The 18,454-nt window shown below is 46.9% G+C and overlaps 1 protein-coding gene across 2 annotated transcripts in view; it reads right to left on the bottom strand.

Annotated features, from left to right (window-relative positions):
- The window catches only part of coro2ba (coronin, actin binding protein, 2Ba), a 206,533-nt gene that overhangs the window by 52,219 nt on the left and 135,860 nt on the right, over positions 1-18,454 (bottom strand). The window lies entirely within an intron of this gene.

The following is an 18,454-nucleotide window of genomic DNA, read 5'->3' as shown; positions in this document are numbered from 1 at the left end:
CTATGGGACAATTAATTGTGGCTAATCAACCTACCCCATACACTATGGGACAACTTAGTGTGGCTAATCCATCTACCCGCACACTATGGGACAATTTAGTGTGGCTAATCCATCTACCGTGCACACTATGGGACAATTTAGTGTGGCTAATCCATCTACCGTGCACACTATGGGACAATTTAGTGTGGCGAATCCATCTACACTGCACACTATGGGACAATTTAGTGTGGCTAATCCACCTACCCCGCACACTATGGGACAATTTAGTGTGGCGAATCCATCTACCCTGCTCACTATGGAGCAATTTAGTGTGGCTAATCGATTTAGGAGAAAGTGAGGACTGCGGATGCTGGAGATCAGAGCTGAAGAAGGGCTCAGGCCGAAATGTCGATTCTCCTGCTCCTTGGTGGCTAATCCACCTACCGTGCACACTATGGGGGAATTTAGTGTGGCTAATCCATTGACCCCGCACACTATGGGGCAATTTAGTGTGGCTAATCCATCACACTATGGGGCAATTTCGTATTGCTAATCCATCTACCCCACACACTATGGGGCAATTTAGTGTGGCTAATCCACCTACCCTGCACACTATGGGACATTTTAGTGTGGCTAATCCATCTACCCTGCACACTATGTTGCAATTTAGTGTGGCTAATCCACCTACCCCGCACACAAATGGACAATTTAGTGTGCTTTATCCATCTATACTGCACACCATGGGGCAATTAAATGTGAATAATCCACCTACCCTGCACACTATGGGACATTTTAGTATGGCTAATCCATCTCCCCCGCACACTGTGGGGCAATTTAGTGTGGCTAATCCATCTCCCCCGCACACTATGGGGCAATGTAATGTGGCTAATCCACCTACCCTGCACTCTATAGGGCAATTTAGTGTGGCTAGTCCATCTAACCTGCACACTATGGGACAATTTAGTGTGGCTAATCCACCTACCCCGCACACTATGGAGCAATTTAGTGTGGCTAATCCACCTACCATGCACACTATGGGACATTTTAGAGTGGCTAATCCATCTACCCCGCACACTATGGGGCAATTTAGTGTGACTAATCCATCTCCCCTGCACACTATGGGACAATTTAGTGTGGCTAATCCATCTACACTGCACACTATGGGACAATTAATTGTGGCTAATCAACCTACCTCATACACTATGGGACAACTTAGTGTGGCTAATCCAGCTACCCGCACACTATGGGACAATTTAGTGTGGCTAATCCATCTACCCTGTACACTATGGGACAATTTAGTGTGGCTAATCCACCTACACTGCACACTATGGGACAATTAATTGTGGCTAATCAAACTACCCCATACACTATGGGACAACTTAGTGTGGCTAATCCATCTACCCGCACACTATGGGACAATTTAGTGTGGCTAATCCATCTACCGTGCACACTATGGGACAATTTAGTGTGGCGAATCCATCTACACTGCACACTATGGGACAATTTAGTGTGGCTAATCCACCTACCCCGCACACTATGGGACAATTTAGTGTGGCGAATCCATCTACCCTGCTCACTATGGAGCAATTTAGTGTGGCTAATCGGTCTAGGAGAAAGAGCTGAAGAAGGGCTCAGGCCGAAATGTCGATTCTCCTGCTCCTTGGTGGCTAATCCATCTACCGTGCACACTATGGGGGAATTTAGTGTGGCTAATCCATTGACCCCGCACACTATGGGGCAATTTAGTGTGGCTAATCCATCACACTATGGGGCAATTTCGTATTGCTAATCCATCTACCCCACACACTATGGGGCAATTTAGTGTGGCTAATCCACCTACCCTGCACACTATGGGACATTTTAGTGTGGCTAATCCATCTACCCTGCACACTATGTTGCAATTTAGTGTGGCTAATCCACCTACCCCGCACACAAATGGACAATTTAGTGTGCTTTATCCATCTATACTGCACACCATGGGGCAATTAAGTGTGAATAATCCACCTACCCTGCACACTATGGGGCAATGTAATGTGGCTAATCCATCTCCCCTGCACTCTATAGGGCAATTTAGTGTGGCTAGTCCATCTAACCTGCACACTATGGGACAATTTAGTGTGGCTAATCCACCTACCCCGCACACTATGGAGCAATTTAGTGTGGCTAATCCACCTACCATGCACACTATGGGACATTTTAGTGTGGCTAATCCATCTACCCCGCACACTATGGGGCAATTTAGTGTGGCTAATCCATCTCACCCGCACGCAATGGGGCAATTTAGTGTGGCTAATCCATTTCACCCGCACGCAATGGGGCAATTTAGTGTGGCTAAACCATCTCACCCGCACGCAATGGGGGAATTTAGTGTGGCTAATCCATCTACCCTGCTCACTATGGGACAATTTTGTGTGTCTAATCGACCTACCCCGCACAGTTTGGGGCAATTTAGTGTGGCTAATCCATCTACCCTGCACACTATGGGACAATTTAGTGTGGCTAATCCATCTACCCCGCACACTATGGGGCAATGTAATGTGGCTAATCCATCTATCGTGCACTCTATGGGGCAATTTAGTGTGGCTAATCCATCTACCCTGCACACTATGGGGCAATTTAGTGTGGCTAATCCATCTACCCTGCACACTATGGGACAATTTAGTGTGGCTAATCCATCTACCCTGCACACTATGGGACAATTTATTGTGGCTAATCCACCTACCCCGCACACTATGGGGCAATTTAGTGTGACTAATCCATCTCCCCTGCACACTATGGGGCAATTTAGTGTGGCTAATCCATCTACCCTGCACACTATGGGACAATTTATTGTGGCTAATCCACCTACCCCGCACATTATGGGGCAATTTAGTGTGGCTAATCCATCTACCCCGCACATTATGGGGCAATTTAGTGTGGCTAAACCACTTACCCCGCACACTATGGGGCAAATTAGTGTGGCAAATCCACCTACCCTGCACACTATGCAACATTTTAGTGTGGCTAATCCACCTACCCAGCACTCGATTGGACAATTTAGTGTGCTTTATCCATCTATACTGCACGCCATGGGTCAATTTACTGTGAATAATCCACCTACTCTGCACACTATGGGACAATTTAATGTGGCTAATCCATCTCCCCTGCACATTATGGGGCAATTTAGTGTGGCTAATCCACCTACCCCGCACACTTAGGGACTATTTAGTGTGGCTAATCCATCTCCCCCGCACACTATGGGACAATTTAGGGTGGCTAGTCCATCTAACCTACACACTATGGGACAATTTAGTGTGGCTAACCCACCTACCATGCAGACTATGGGGCAATTTAGTGTGGCTAATCCACCGAGTCTGCACATTATGGAACAATTTAGTGTGGCTAACCCACCTACCATGCAGACTATGGGGCAATTTAGTGTGGTTAATCCACTTACCATGCACACTATGGGACAATTTAGTGTGGCTAATCCACCTACCCCGCACACTATGGGGCAATTTAGTGTGGCTAATCCATCTACCCTGCACACTATGGGGAAATTTAGTGTGGCTAATCCACCGAGTCTGCACATTATGGAACAATTTAGTGTGGCTAATCCACCTAGCCTGCACATTATGGAACAATTTAGAGTGGCTAATCCATCTACCCCGCACACTATGAGGCAATTTAGTGTGGCTAATTCATCTCCCCCACACTATATGGGGCAATTTAGTGTGGCTAAACCATCTACCCTGCACACTGTGGGGAAATTTAGTGTGGCTAAGCCAACTACCCCGCAGACTATGGGGAAATTTAGTGTGGCTAATCCACCTACCATGCAAACTATGGGACAACATAGTGTTGCTAATCCATCTACCCCACACACTGTGGGGCAATTTAGTGTGGCTAATCCACCTACCCTGCACGCTATCGGGCAATTTAGTGGGTCTAATCCACCGACCAAGCACACTATGGGACAATTTAGTGTGGCTAATGTATCTACCATACATACTATGGGACAATTTAGTGTGGCTAATCAATCTACCTGCACACTATGGGGCAATTTAATGTGTCTAAATCACCTACCCTGCACACTATGGGACAATTTAGTGTGGCTAATCCACCTACCCTGCACACTATGGGGCATTTTAGTGTGGATAATCCACCTACCCCGCACACTATGGGGCAATTTAGTGTGGCTAATCCATCTACCCTACACACTATGGGACATTTTAGTGTAGCCATTCCATCTCCCCTGCACACTATGGGGCAATTTAGTGTGACTAATCCATCTACCCCACATACTGTTGGGGAATTTAGTGTGGCTAATCCATCTACCCTGCACACTATGGGGCAATTTAGGGTGGCTAATACACCTACCCGGCACACTATGGGACAATTTAGTGTGGCTAATCCATCTACCTTGCACACTATGGGGAAATTTAGTGTGGCTAATCCACCTACCCGGCACACTATGGGACAATTTAGTGTGGCTAATCCACCTACCCTGCACACTATGGGGCAATTTAGTGTGGCTAATACACCTACCCGGCACACTATGGGGACAATTTAGTGTGACTAATCCATCTACCCCACATACTGTTGGGCAATTTAGTGTGGCTAATCCATCTACCCTGCACACTATGGGGCAATTTAGTGTGGCTAATCCACCTACCCGGCACACTATGGGGACAATTTAGTGTGGCTAATCCATCTACCTTGCACACTATGGGGCTATTTAGTGTGGCTAATCCATCTCCCCTGCACACTATGGGACAATTTAGTGTGGCTAATCCATCTACCCTGCACACTATGGGACATTTTAGTGTGGCTAATCCATCTACCCTGCTCACTATGGTACAATTTATTGTGGCTAATCCACCTACCCCGCACACTATGGGACAATTTATTGTGGCTAATCCACCTACCCTGCACACTATGGGGAAATTTAGTGTGGCTAATCCAACTAACCCGCACACTATGAGGCAATTTAGTGTGGCTAATTCATCTCCCCCGCACTATATGGGGCAATTTAGTGTGGCTATTCCACCTGCCCACACACTATGGGGCAATTTAGTGTGGCTAATCCACCTACCCTGCACACTATGCAACATTTTAGTGTGGCTAATCCACCGACCCCGCACACAATTGGACATTTTAGTGTGCTTTATCCATCTATACTGCACACCATGGGGCAATTTAGTGTGAATAATCCACCTACTCTGCACACTATGGGGCAATTTAGTATGGCTAATCCATCACCCCTGCACACTATGGGACAATTTAGTGTGGCTAATCCACCTACCCGGCACACTATGGGACAATTTAGTGTGGCTAATCCATCTCCCCTGCACACTATGGGGCAATTTAGTGTGGCTCATCCACCTACCCCGCACACTATGGGACAATTTAGTGTGGCTAATCCACCTCCCCCGCACACTATGGGGCAACGAAGTGTGGCTAATCCACCTACCATGCACACTATGGGGCAATTTAGTGTGGTTAATCCACTTACCATGCACACTATGGGACAATTTAGTATGGCTAATCCACCTACCCCGCACACTATGGGGCAATTTAGTGTGGCTAATCCATCTCCGCTGCACACTATGGGGCTATTTAGTGTGGCTAATCCTTCTACCCTGCACACTATGGGGAAATTTAGTGTGGCTAATCCACCTAGCCTGCACATTATGGAACAATTTAGTGTGGCTAATCCATCTACCCCGCACACTATGAGGCAATTTAGTGTGGCTAATTCATCTCCCCTGCACTATATGGGGCAATTTAGTGTAGCTAAACCATCTACCCTGCACACTGTGGGGAAATTTAGTGTGGCTAAGCCAACTACCCCGCAGACTATGGGGAAATTTAGTGTGGCTAATCCATCTACCCTGCCCACTATGGGGAAATGTAGTGTGGCTAATCCACCTACCATGCAAACTATGGGACAACGGAGTGTTGCTAATCCATCTACCCCACACACTGTTGGGCAATTTAGTGTGGCTAATCCACCTACCCTGCACGCTATGGGGCAATTTAATGGGTCTAATCCATCGACCAAGCACACTATGGGACAATTTAGTGTGGCTAATGTATCTACCATACATACTATGGGACAATTTAGTGTGGCTAATCCACCTACCCTGCACACTATGGGGCATTTTAGTGTGGATAATCCACCTACCATGCAGACAATGGGGCAATTTAGTGTGGCTAATCCATCTAACCTACGCACTATGGGACATTTTAGTGTAGCCATTCCATCTTCCCTGAACACTATGGGGCAATTTAGTGTGGCTAATCCAACTACCCCACATACTGTTGGGCAATTTAGTGTGGCTAATCCATCTACCCTGCACACTATGGGGCAATTTAGGGTGGCTAATACACCTACCCGGCACACTATGGGACAATTTAGTGTGGCTAATCCATCCACCTTGTACACTATGGGGCAATTTAGTGTGGCTAATCCACCTACCCGGCACACTATGGGACAATTTAGTGTGGCTAATCCACCTACCCCGCACACTATGGGACAATTTAGTGTGGCTAATCCACCTACCCTGCACACTATGGGGCAATTTAGTGTGGCTAATACACCTACCCGGCACACTATGGGGACAATTTAATGTGGCTAATCCATCTACCTTGCACACTATGGGGCAATTTAGTGTAGCTAATCCATCTCCCCTGCACACTATGGGGCTATTTAGTGTGGTTAATACATCTATCCGAATACTATGGGGAAATTTAGTGTGGCTAATCAACTATCCTGCACATTATGGAACAATTTAGTGTGGCTAATCCATCTACCCCGCAAACTATGAGGCAATTTAGGGTGGCTAATTCATCTCCCCCGCACTATATGGGGCAATTTAGTGTGGCTAAACCATCTACCCTGCACACTGTGGGGAAATTTAGTGTGGCTAATCCATCTCCCCCGCACAATGTGGGGCAATTTAGTGTGGCTAATTCATCTACCTGCACACTATGGGGCAATTTAGTGTGGCTAATCCACCTACCCTGCACACTATGGGGCAATTTAGTGTGGCTAATCCATCTACCTGCACACTATGGGACAATTTAGTGTGGCTAATCCATCTCCCCTGCACACTATGGGGCTATTTAGTGTTGTTAATACATCTATCCGAATACTATGGGGAATATTAGTGTGGCTAATCCACCTACCCTGCACACTATGGGGAAATGTAATGTGGCTAATCCAACTATCCTGCACATTATGGAACAATTTAGTGTGGCTAATCCATCTACCCCGCACACTATGAGGCAATTTAGTGTGGCTAATCCACCTACCCGGCACACTATGGGACAATTTAGTGTGGCTAATCCATCCACCTTGTACACTATGGGGCAATTTAGTGTGGCTAATCCACCTACCCGGCACACTATGGAACAATTTAGTGTGGCTAATCCACCTACCCTGCACACTATGGGGCAATTTAGTGTGGCTAATCCACCTACCCTGCACACTATGGGGCAATTTAGTGTGGCTAATACACCTACCCGGCACACTATGGGACAATTTAGTGTGGCTAATCCACCTACCCCGCACACTATGGGACAATTTAGTGTGGCTAATCCACCTACCCTGCACACTATGGGGCAATTTAGTGTGGCTAATACACCTACCCTGCACACTATGGGGCAATTTAGTGTGGCTAATACACCTACCCGGCACACTATGGGACAATTTAGTGTGGCTAATCCACCTACCCCGCACACTATGGGGCAATTTAGTGTGGCTAATCCACCTACCCTGCACACTATGGAACAATTTAGTGTGGCTAATCCACCTACCCTGCACACTATGGGGCAATTTAGTGTGGCTAATCCACCTACCCTGCACACTATGGGGCAATTTAGTGTGGCTAATACACCTACCCGGCACACTATGGGACAATTTAGTGTGGCTAATCCACCTACCCCGCACACTATGGGACAATTTAGTGTGGCTAATCCACCTACCCTGCACACTATGGGGCAATTTAGTGTGGCTAATACACCTACCCGGCACACTATGGGGACAATTTAGTGTGGAGAAAGTGAGGTCTGCAGATGCTGGAGATCAAAGTTGAAACTTTATTGCTGGAACAGCACAGCAGGTCAGGCAGCATCCTGTTCCCTGGATGCTGCCTGACCTGCTGTGCTGTTCCAGCAATAAAGTTTCAACAATTTAGTGTGGCTAATCCATCTACCTTGCACACTATGGGGCAATTTAGTGTGGCTAATCCATCTCCCCTGCACACTATGGGGCTATTTAGTGTGGTTAATACATCTATCCGAATACTCTGGGGAAATTTAGTGTGGCTAATCCACCTACCCTGCACACTATGGGGAAATGTAATGTGGCTTATCCAACTATCCTGCACATTATGGAACAATTTAGTGTGGCTAATCCATCTACCCCGCACACTATGAGGCAATTTAGTGTGGCTAATTCATCTCCCCCGCACTATATGGGGCAATTTAGTGTGGCTAAACCATCTACCCTGCACACTGTGGGGAAATTTAGTGTGGTTAATCCACTTACCATGCACACTATGGGACAATTTAGTATGGCTAATCCACCTACCCCGCACACTATGGGGCAATTTAGTGTGGCTAATCCATCTCCGCTGCACACTATGGGGCTATTTAGTGTGGCTAATCCTTCTACCCTGCACACTATGGGGAAATTTAGTGTGGCTAATCCACCTAGCCTGCACATTATGGAACAATTTAGTGTGGCTAATCCATCTACCCCGCACACTATGAGGCAATTTAGTGTGGCTAATTCATCTCCCCTGCACTATATGGGGCAATTTAGTGTAGCTAAACCATCTACCCTGCACACTGTGGGGAAATTTAGTGTGGCTAAGCCAACTACCCCGCAGACTATGGGGAAATTTAGTGTGGCTAATCCATCTACCCTGCCCACTATGGGGAAATGTAGTGTGGCTAATCCACCTACCATGCAAACTATGGGACAACGGAGTGTTGCTAATCCATCTACCCCACACACTGTTGGGCAATTTAGTGTGGCTAATCCACCTACCCTGCACGCTATGGGGCAATTTAATGGGTCTAATCCATCGACCAAGCACACTATGGGACAATTTAGTGTGGCTAATGTATCTACCATACATACTATGGGACAATTTAGTGTGGCTAATCCACCTACCCTGCACACTATGGGGCATTTTAGTGTGGATAATCCACCTACCATGCAGACAATGGGGCAATTTAGTGTGGCTAATCCATCTAACCTACGCACTATGGGACATTTTAGTGTAGCCATTCCATCTCCCCTGAACACTATGGGGCAATTTAGTGTGGCTAATCCAACTACCCCACATACTGTTGGGCAATTTAGTGTGGCTAATCCATCTACCCTGCACACTATGGGGCAATTTAGGGTGGCTAATACACCTACCCGGCACACTATGGGACAATTTAGTGTGGCTAATCCATCCACCTTGTACACTATGGGGCAATTTAGTGTGGCTAATCCACCTACCCGGCACACTATGGGACAATTTAGTGTGGCTAATCCACCTACCCCGCACACTATGGGACAATTTAGTGTGGCTAATCCACCTACCCTGCACACTATGGGGCAATTTAGTGTGGCTAATACACCTACCCGGCACACTATGGGGACAATTTAATGTGGCTAATCCATCTACCTTGCACACTATGGGGCAATTTAGTGTAGCTAATCCATCTCCCCTGCACACTATGGGGCTATTTAGTGTGGTTAATACATCTATCCGAATACTATGGGGAAATTTAGTGTGGCTAATCAACTATCCTGCACATTATGGAACAATTTAGTGTGGCTAATCCATCTACCCCGCAAACTATGAGGCAATTTAGGGTGGCTAATTCATCTCCCCCGCACTATATGGGGCAATTTAGTGTGGCTAAACCATCTACCCTGCACACTGTGGGGAAATTTAGTGTGGCTAATCCATCTCCCCCGCACAATGTGGGGCAATTTAGTGTGGCTAATTCATCTACCTGCACACTATGGGGCAATTTAGTGTGGCTAATCCATCTCCCCTGCACACTATGGGGCTATTTAGTGTTGTTAATACATCTATCCGAATACTATGGGGAATATTAGTGTGGCTAATCCACCTACCCTGCACACTATGGGGCAATTTAGTGTGGCTAATCCATCTACCTGCACACTATGGGACAATTTAGTGTGGCTAATCCATCTCCCCTGCACACTATGGGGCTATTTAGTGTTGTTAATACATCTATCCGAATACTATGGGGAATATTAGTGTGGCTAATCCACCTACCCTGCACACTATGGGGAAATGTAATGTGGCTAATCCAACTATCCTGCACATTATGGAACAATTTAGTGTGGCTAATCCATCTACCCCGCACACTATGAGGCAATTTAGTGTGGCTAATCCACCTACCCGGCACACTATGGGACAATTTAGTGTGGCTAATTCATCTACCTGCACACTATGGGGCAATTTAGTGTGGCTAATCCACCTACCCTGCACACTATGGGGCAATTTAGTGTGGCTAATCCATCTACCTGCACACTATGGGACAATTTAGTGTGGCTAATCCATCTCCCCTGCACACTATGGGGCTATTTAGTGTTGTTAATACATCTATCCGAATACTATGGGGAATATTAGTGTGGCTAATCCACCTACCCTGCACACTATGGGGAAATGTAATGTGGCTAATCCAACTATCCTGCACATTATGGAACAATTTAGTGTGGCTAATCCATCTACCCCGCACACTATGAGGCAATTTAGTGTGGCTAATCCACCTACCCGGCACACTATGGGACAATTTAGTGTGGCTAATCCATCCACCTTGTACACTATGGGGCAATTTAGTGTGGCTAATCCACCTACCCGGCACACTATGGAACAATTTAGTGTGGCTAATCCACCTACCCTGCACACTATGGGGCAATTTAGTGTGGCTAATACACCTACCCGGCACACTATGGGACAATTTAGTGTGGCTAATCCACCTACCCCGCACACTATGGGACAATTTAGTGTGGCTAATCCACCTACCCTGCACACTATGGGGCAATTTAGTGTGGCTAATACACCTACCCGGCACACTATGGGGACAATTTAGTGTGGAGAAAGTGAGGTCTGCAGATGCTGGAGATCAAAGTTGAAACTTTATTGCTGGAACAGCACAGCAGGTCAGGCAGCATCCTGTTCCCTGGATGCTGCCTGACCTGCTGTGCTGTTCCAGCAATAAAGTTTCAACAATTTAGTGTGGCTAATCCATCTACCTTGCACACTATGGGGCAATTTAGTGTGGCTAATCCATCTCCCCTGCACACTATGGGGCTATTTAGTGTGGTTAATACATCTATCCGAATACTCTGGGGAAATTTAGTGTGGCTAATCCACCTACCCTGCACACTATGGGGAAATGTAATGTGGCTTATCCAACTATCCTGCACATTATGGAACAATTTAGTGTGGCTAATCCATCTACCCCGCACACTATGAGGCAATTTAGTGTGGCTAATTCATCTCCCCCGCACTATATGGGGCAATTTAGTGTGGCTAAACAATCTACCCTGCACACTGTGGGGAAATTTAGTGTGGCTTAGCCACCTACCCCACACACTATGGAGCAATTTAATGTGGCTAATCTATCTCCCCCGCACTCGATGGGGCAATTTAGTGTGGCTAATCCATCTACCCCACACACTGTGGGGCAATTTCGTGTAGCTAATCCACCTACCCTGCACGCTATGGGACAATTTAGTGGGCTAATCCACCGACCCTGCATACTGTGGGGAAATTTAGTGTGGCTAATCCATCTCCCCCGCACACTGTCGGGCAATTTAGTGTGGATAATCCATCAACCCTGCACTCTATGGGACAATTTAGTGGGGCTAATACACCTACCCCGCACACTATGGGGCAATTTAGTGTGGCTAATCCATCAACCGTGCACACAATGGGGGAATCTAGTGTGGCTAATCCATCTACCCTGCACTCTGTGGGACAAGTTAGTGTGGCTAATCCATCTACCCTGCACACTATGGGGCAATTTAGTGTGGCTAATCCACCTACCCCGCACACTATGGGACAATTTAGTGTGGCTAATCCATCTACCCTACACACTATGGGACATTTTAGTGTAGCCATTCCATCTCCCCTGCACACTATGGGGCAATTTAGTGTGGCGAATCCATCTACCACACACACTGTTGGGCAATTTAGTGTGGCTAATGCATCTACCCTGCACACTATGGGGCAATTTAGTGTGGCTAATACACCTACCCTGCACACTATGGGACAATTTAGTGTGGCTAATCCATCTACCCCACACACTGTGGGGCAATTTAGTGTGGCTAATCCACCTACACTGCACACTAAGGGGCTATTTAGTGTGGCTAATACACCTACCCTGCACACTATGGGACAATTTAGTGTGGCTAATCCATCTACCCCACACACTGTGGGGCAATTTAGTGTGGCTAATACACCTACACTGCACACTAAGGGGCAATTTAGTGTGGCTAATCCATCCACACCACACACTATGGGGCAATTTAGTGTGGCTAATCCACCTACCCCGCACACTATGGGACAATTGAGTGTGGCTAACCCACCTACACTGCACACTATGGGGCTATTTAGTGTGGTTAATACATCTACCTGAATACTATGGGGAAATTTAGTGTGGCTAATCCACCTACCCCGCACACTATGGGACAATTTAGTGTGGCTAATCCACCGACCCTGCACACTGTGCGGAAATGTAGTGTGGCTAATCCAACTACCCCGCACACTATGGGACAATTTAGTGTGGCTAATCCACCTACCCTGCACACTATGGGACAATTTAGTATGGCTAATCCAACTACCCCGCACACTATGGGGCAATTTAGTGTGGCTAATCCATCTCCCCTGCACACTATGGGGCTATTTAGTGTGGCTAATCCATCCACCTTGCACACTATGGGGCAATTTAGTGTGGCTAATCCATCTCCCCTGCACACTATGGGGCTATTTAGTGTGGTTAATACATCTATCCGAATACTATGGGGAAATTTAGTGTGGCTAATCCATCTCCCCCGCACACTATGGGTAAATTTAATGTGGCTAATCCATCTATCCTGCACACTATGGGGAAATGTCGTGTGGCTAATCCACCTACCATGCACACTATGGGGCATTTTAGTGTGGCTAATCCATCTCCCCTGCACACTATAGGACATTTTAGTGTGGCTAATCCTTCTCCCCTACACACTATGGGACATTTTAGTGTGGCCAATCCATCACCCCTGCACACTATAGGGAAATGTAGTGCGGCTAATTCACCTATCCCGCACACTATGGGACAATTTTGTGTGGCTAATCCATCTACCCCACACACTGTGGGGCATTTTAGAGTGGCTAAGCCATCTACCCTGAACACTATGGGACAACGTAGTGTGGCTAATCTATCTATCCTGCACACTATGGGGCAATTTAGTGTGGCTAATCCACCTATCCCACACACTATGGGGCAATTAATGTGGCTAATCCATCTACCCAGCACGCTATGGGGCAATTTAGTGGGGCTAATACACCTACCATGCACACTATGGGACAATTTAGTGTGGCTAATGTATCTACCATACATACTATGGGACAATTTAGTGTGGCTAATCCATCTACCCTTCACACTATGGGGCAATTTAGTGTGGCTAAATCACCTACACTGCACACTGTGGGAAATTTAGTGTGGCTAAGCCACCTACCCTGAACACTATGGGACAACGTAGTGTGGCTAATCCATCTACCCCACACACTGTGGGGCAATTTAGTGTGGCTAAATCACCTACCCTCCACACTGTGGGGCAATTTAGTGTGGATAATCCACCAACCTTGCACACAATGGGGGAATGTCGTGTGGCTAATCCATCTACCCCACACACTGTTGGGCAATTTAGTGTGGCTAATCCATCTACCCTGCACATTATGGGGCAATTTAGTGTTGCTAATCCATCTACCCCACACACTGTGGGGCAATTTAGGGTGGCTAATCCACCTACACTGCACACTATGGGGCAATTTAGTGTGGCTAATCCATCTACCCCACACACTGTGGGGCACTTTAGTGTGGCTAATCCATCTACCCGACTCACTATGGGGCAATTTAGTGTGGCTAATCCATCCACCCCACACACAATGGGGCAATTTAGTGTGGCTAATCCACCTACTCCGCACACTATGGGACAATTGAGTGTGGCTAATCCACCTACACTGCACACTATTGGGCAACGTAGTGTGGCTAATCCATCTATGCTGCACACGGTGGGGCAACTTAGTGTGGCTAATCCACCTGTCCCGCACGCTATGGGACAATTGAGTGTGGCTAACCCACCTACCCTGCACACTATGGGGCTATTTAGTGTGGTTAATACATCTACCTGCACACTATGGGGAAATGTAATGTGGCTTATCCAACTATCCTGCACATTATGGAACAATTTAGTGTGGCTAATCCATCTACCCCGCACACTATGAGGCAATTTAGTGTGGCTAATTCATCTCCACCGCACGATATGGGGCAATTTAGTGTGGCTAAACCATCTACCCTGCACACTGTGGGGCAATTTAGTGTGGCTAATCCACCTACCCCGCACACTGTGGGGCAATTTAGTGTGGATAATCCATCAACCCTGCACACTATGGGACAATTTAGTGGGGCTAATACACCTACCCCGCACACTATGGGACAATTTAGTGTGGCTAATCCATCAACCATGCACACTATGGGGTATTTTAGTGTAGCCATTCCATCTCCCCTGCACACTATGGGGCAATTTAGTGTGGCTAATCCACCTACCCCACACACTGTGGGACAATTTAGTGTGGCTAATCCACCTTCCCTGCACACTATGGGGAAATGTTGTGTGGCTAATCCATCTACCCCGCACACTATGGGGCAATTTACTGTGGCTAATCCATCTACCATGCACACTATGGGACATTTTAATGCAGCTAATCCATCTCCCCCGCACACTATGGGGAACTTTAGTGTGGCTAATCCATCTACCGTGCACTCTATGGGGAAATGTAGTGTGGCAAATCCATCTACCATGCACCCTATGGGGCAACGTAGTGTTGCTAATCCATCTATCCCACACACTGTGGGGCAATTTAGTGTGGCTTATCCACCTAACCTTCACACTATGGGACAATTTAGTGTGGCCATTCCATCTACCCCGCACACTGTGGGGCAAATTATTGTGGATAATCCACCTACCTCGCACACAATGGGGGAATGTAGTGTGGCTAATCCACCTACCCTTCACACTATGGGACAATTTAGTGTGGCTAATCCATCTACCCTGCACACTATGGGGCAATTTAGTGTGGCTAATCCATCTATCCTACACACTATGGGGCAAGTTAGTGTGGCTAATCCACCTACACTGCACACCATGGGGCAATTTAGTGTGGCTCATCCATCTACCCTACACACTATGGGACATTTTAGTGTGGCCATTCCATCTCCCCCGCACACTATGGGGCAATTTAGTGTGGCTAATCCATCTACCCTGCACACTATGGGGCAATTTAGTGTGGCTAATCCATCTCCCCTGCACACTATGGGGCTATTTAGTGTGGTTAATACATCTATCCGAATACTATGGGGAAATTTAGTGTGGCTAATCCACCTACCCTGCACACTATGGGGAAATGTAATGTGGCTAATCCAACTATCCTGCACATTATGGAACAATTTAGTGTGGCTAATCCATCTACCCCGCACACTATGAGGCAATTTAGTGTGGCTAATTCATCTCCCCCGCACTATATGGGGCAATTTAGTGTGGCTAAACCATCTACCCTGCACACTGTGGGGAAGTTTAGTGTGGCTAAGCCACCTACCCCAAACACTATGGAGCAATTTAGTGTGGCTAATCTATCTCCCGCGCACATGATGGGGCAATTTAGTGTGGCTAATCCATCTACCTTGCCCACTATGGGGAATTGTAGTGTGGCTAATCCACCTACCCTACACACTATGGGGCATTTAAGTGTGCATAATCCACCTACCATGCAGACTATGGGGCAATTTAGTGTGGCTAATCCATCTACCCTACACACTTTGGGACATTTTAGTGTAGCCATTCCATCTCCCCTGAACACTATGGGGCAATTTAGTGTGGCTAATCCATCTACCCCACACACTGTTGGGCAATTTAGTGTGGCTAATCCATCTACCCTGCACACTATGGGGCAATTTAGTGTGGCTAATACACCTACCCGGCACACTATGGGACAATTTAGTGTGGCTAATCCATCTACCCCACACACTATGGGAAATTTAGTGTGGCTAATCCATCTACCCTGCACACTATGGGGCAATTTAGTGTGGCTAATACACCTACCCGGCACACTATGGGACAATTTAGTGTGGCTAATCCATCCACCTTGCACACTATGGGGCAATTTAGTGTGGCTAATCCATCTCCCCTGCACACTATGGGGCTATTTAGTGTGGTTAATACATCTATCCGAATACTATGGGGAAATTTAGTGTGGCTAATCCACCTACCCTGCACACTATGGGGAAATGTAATGTGGCTTATCCAACTATCCTGCACATTATGGAACAATTTAGTGTGGCTAATCCATCTACCCCGCACACTATGAGGCAATTTAGTGTGGTTAATTCATCTCCACCGCACGATATGGGGCAATTTAGTGTGGCTAAACCATCTACCCTGCACACTGTGGGGAAATTTAGTGTGGCTAAGCCACCTACCCCACACACTATGGAGCAATTTAGTGTGGCTAATCTATCTCCCCCGCACACGATGGGGCAATTTAGTGCGGCTAATCCATCTACCCCACACACTGTGGGGCAATTTCGTGTGGCTAATCCAACTACCCTGCACGCTATGGGACAATTTAGTGGGGCTAATCCACCGACCATGCACACTATGGGACAATTTAGTGTGGCTAAACCATCTACCCTGCATACTGTGGGGAAATTTAGTGTGGCTAATCCATCTCCCCCGCACACTGTCGGGCAATTTAGTGTGGATAATCCATCAACCCTGCACTCTATGGGACAATTTAGTGGGGCTAATACACCTACCCCGCACACTATGGGGCAATTTAGTGTGGCTAATCCATCAACCATGCACACAATGGGGGAATCTAGTGTGGCTAATCGATCTACCCTGCACTCTGTGGGACAAGTTAGTGTGGCTAATCCATCTACCCTGCACACTATGGGACAATTTAGTGTGGCTAATCCATCTACCCTACACACTATGGGACATTTTAGTGTAGCCATTCCATCTCCCCTGCACACTATGGGGCAATTAAGTGTGGCTAATCCATCTACCACACACACTGTTGGGCAATTTTGTGTGGCTAATCCACCTACACTGCACACTAAGGGGCAATTTAGTGTGGCTAATCCATCCACACCACACACTATGGGGCAATTTAGTGTGGCTAATCCACCTACCCCGCACACTATGGGACAATTGAGTGTGGCTAATACCCCTACCCTGCACACTATGGGACAATTTAGTGTGGCTAATCCATCTACCCCACACACTGTGGGGCAATTTAGTGTGGCTAATCCACCTACACTGCACACTAAGGGGCAATTTAGTGTGGCTAATCCATCCACACCACACACTATGGGGCAATTTAGTCTGGCTAATCCACCTACCCCGCACACTATGGGACAATTTAGTGTGGCTAACCCACCTACCCTGCACACTATGGGACAATTTAGTGTGGCTAACCCACCTACACTGCACACTATGGGGCTATTTAGTGTGGTTAATACATCTACCTGAATACTATGGGGAAATTTAGTGTGGCTAATCCACCTACCCTGCACACTATGGGACAATTTAGTTTGGCTAAACCACCTACCCCGCACACTGTGGGGAAATGTAGTGTGGCTAATCCAACTACCCCGCACACTATGGGACAATTTAGTGTGGCTAATCCATCTACCCTGCACACTATGGGGCAATTTAGTGTGGCTAATCCATCTACCATGCGCTCTATGAGTCAATTTAGTGTGGCTAATACACCTACCCGGCACACTATGGGACAATTTAGTGTGGCTAATCCATCCACCTTGCACACTATGGGACAATTTAGTGTGGCTAATCCATCTACCCTGCACACTATGGGGCAATTTAGTGTGGCTAATCCATCTACCATGCGCTCTATGAGTCAATTTAGTGTGGCTAATACACCTACCCGGCACACTATGGGACAATTTAGTGTGGCTAATCCATCCACCTTGCACACTATGGGGCAATTTAGTGTGGCTAATCCATCTCCCCTGCACACTATGGGGCTATTTAGTGTGGTTAATACATCTATCCGAATACTATGGGGAACTTTAGTGTGGCTAATCCACCTAGCCTGCACACTATGGGGAAATGTAATGTGGCTTATCCAACTATCCTGCACATTATGGAACAATTTAGTGTGGC

The sequence above is a fragment of the Chiloscyllium plagiosum genome, unplaced genomic scaffold (genome assembly GCF_037043375.1).
Source record: "Chiloscyllium plagiosum isolate Xiang-an unplaced genomic scaffold, Cpla_swu_hap1 HiC_scaffold_39, whole genome shotgun sequence".
NCBI classification, from domain to species: domain Eukaryota; kingdom Metazoa; phylum Chordata; class Chondrichthyes; order Orectolobiformes; family Hemiscylliidae; genus Chiloscyllium; species Chiloscyllium plagiosum.
Note: the sequence above shows the minus strand (reverse complement) of the source record. Positions and strands in the feature narration are given on the sequence as shown.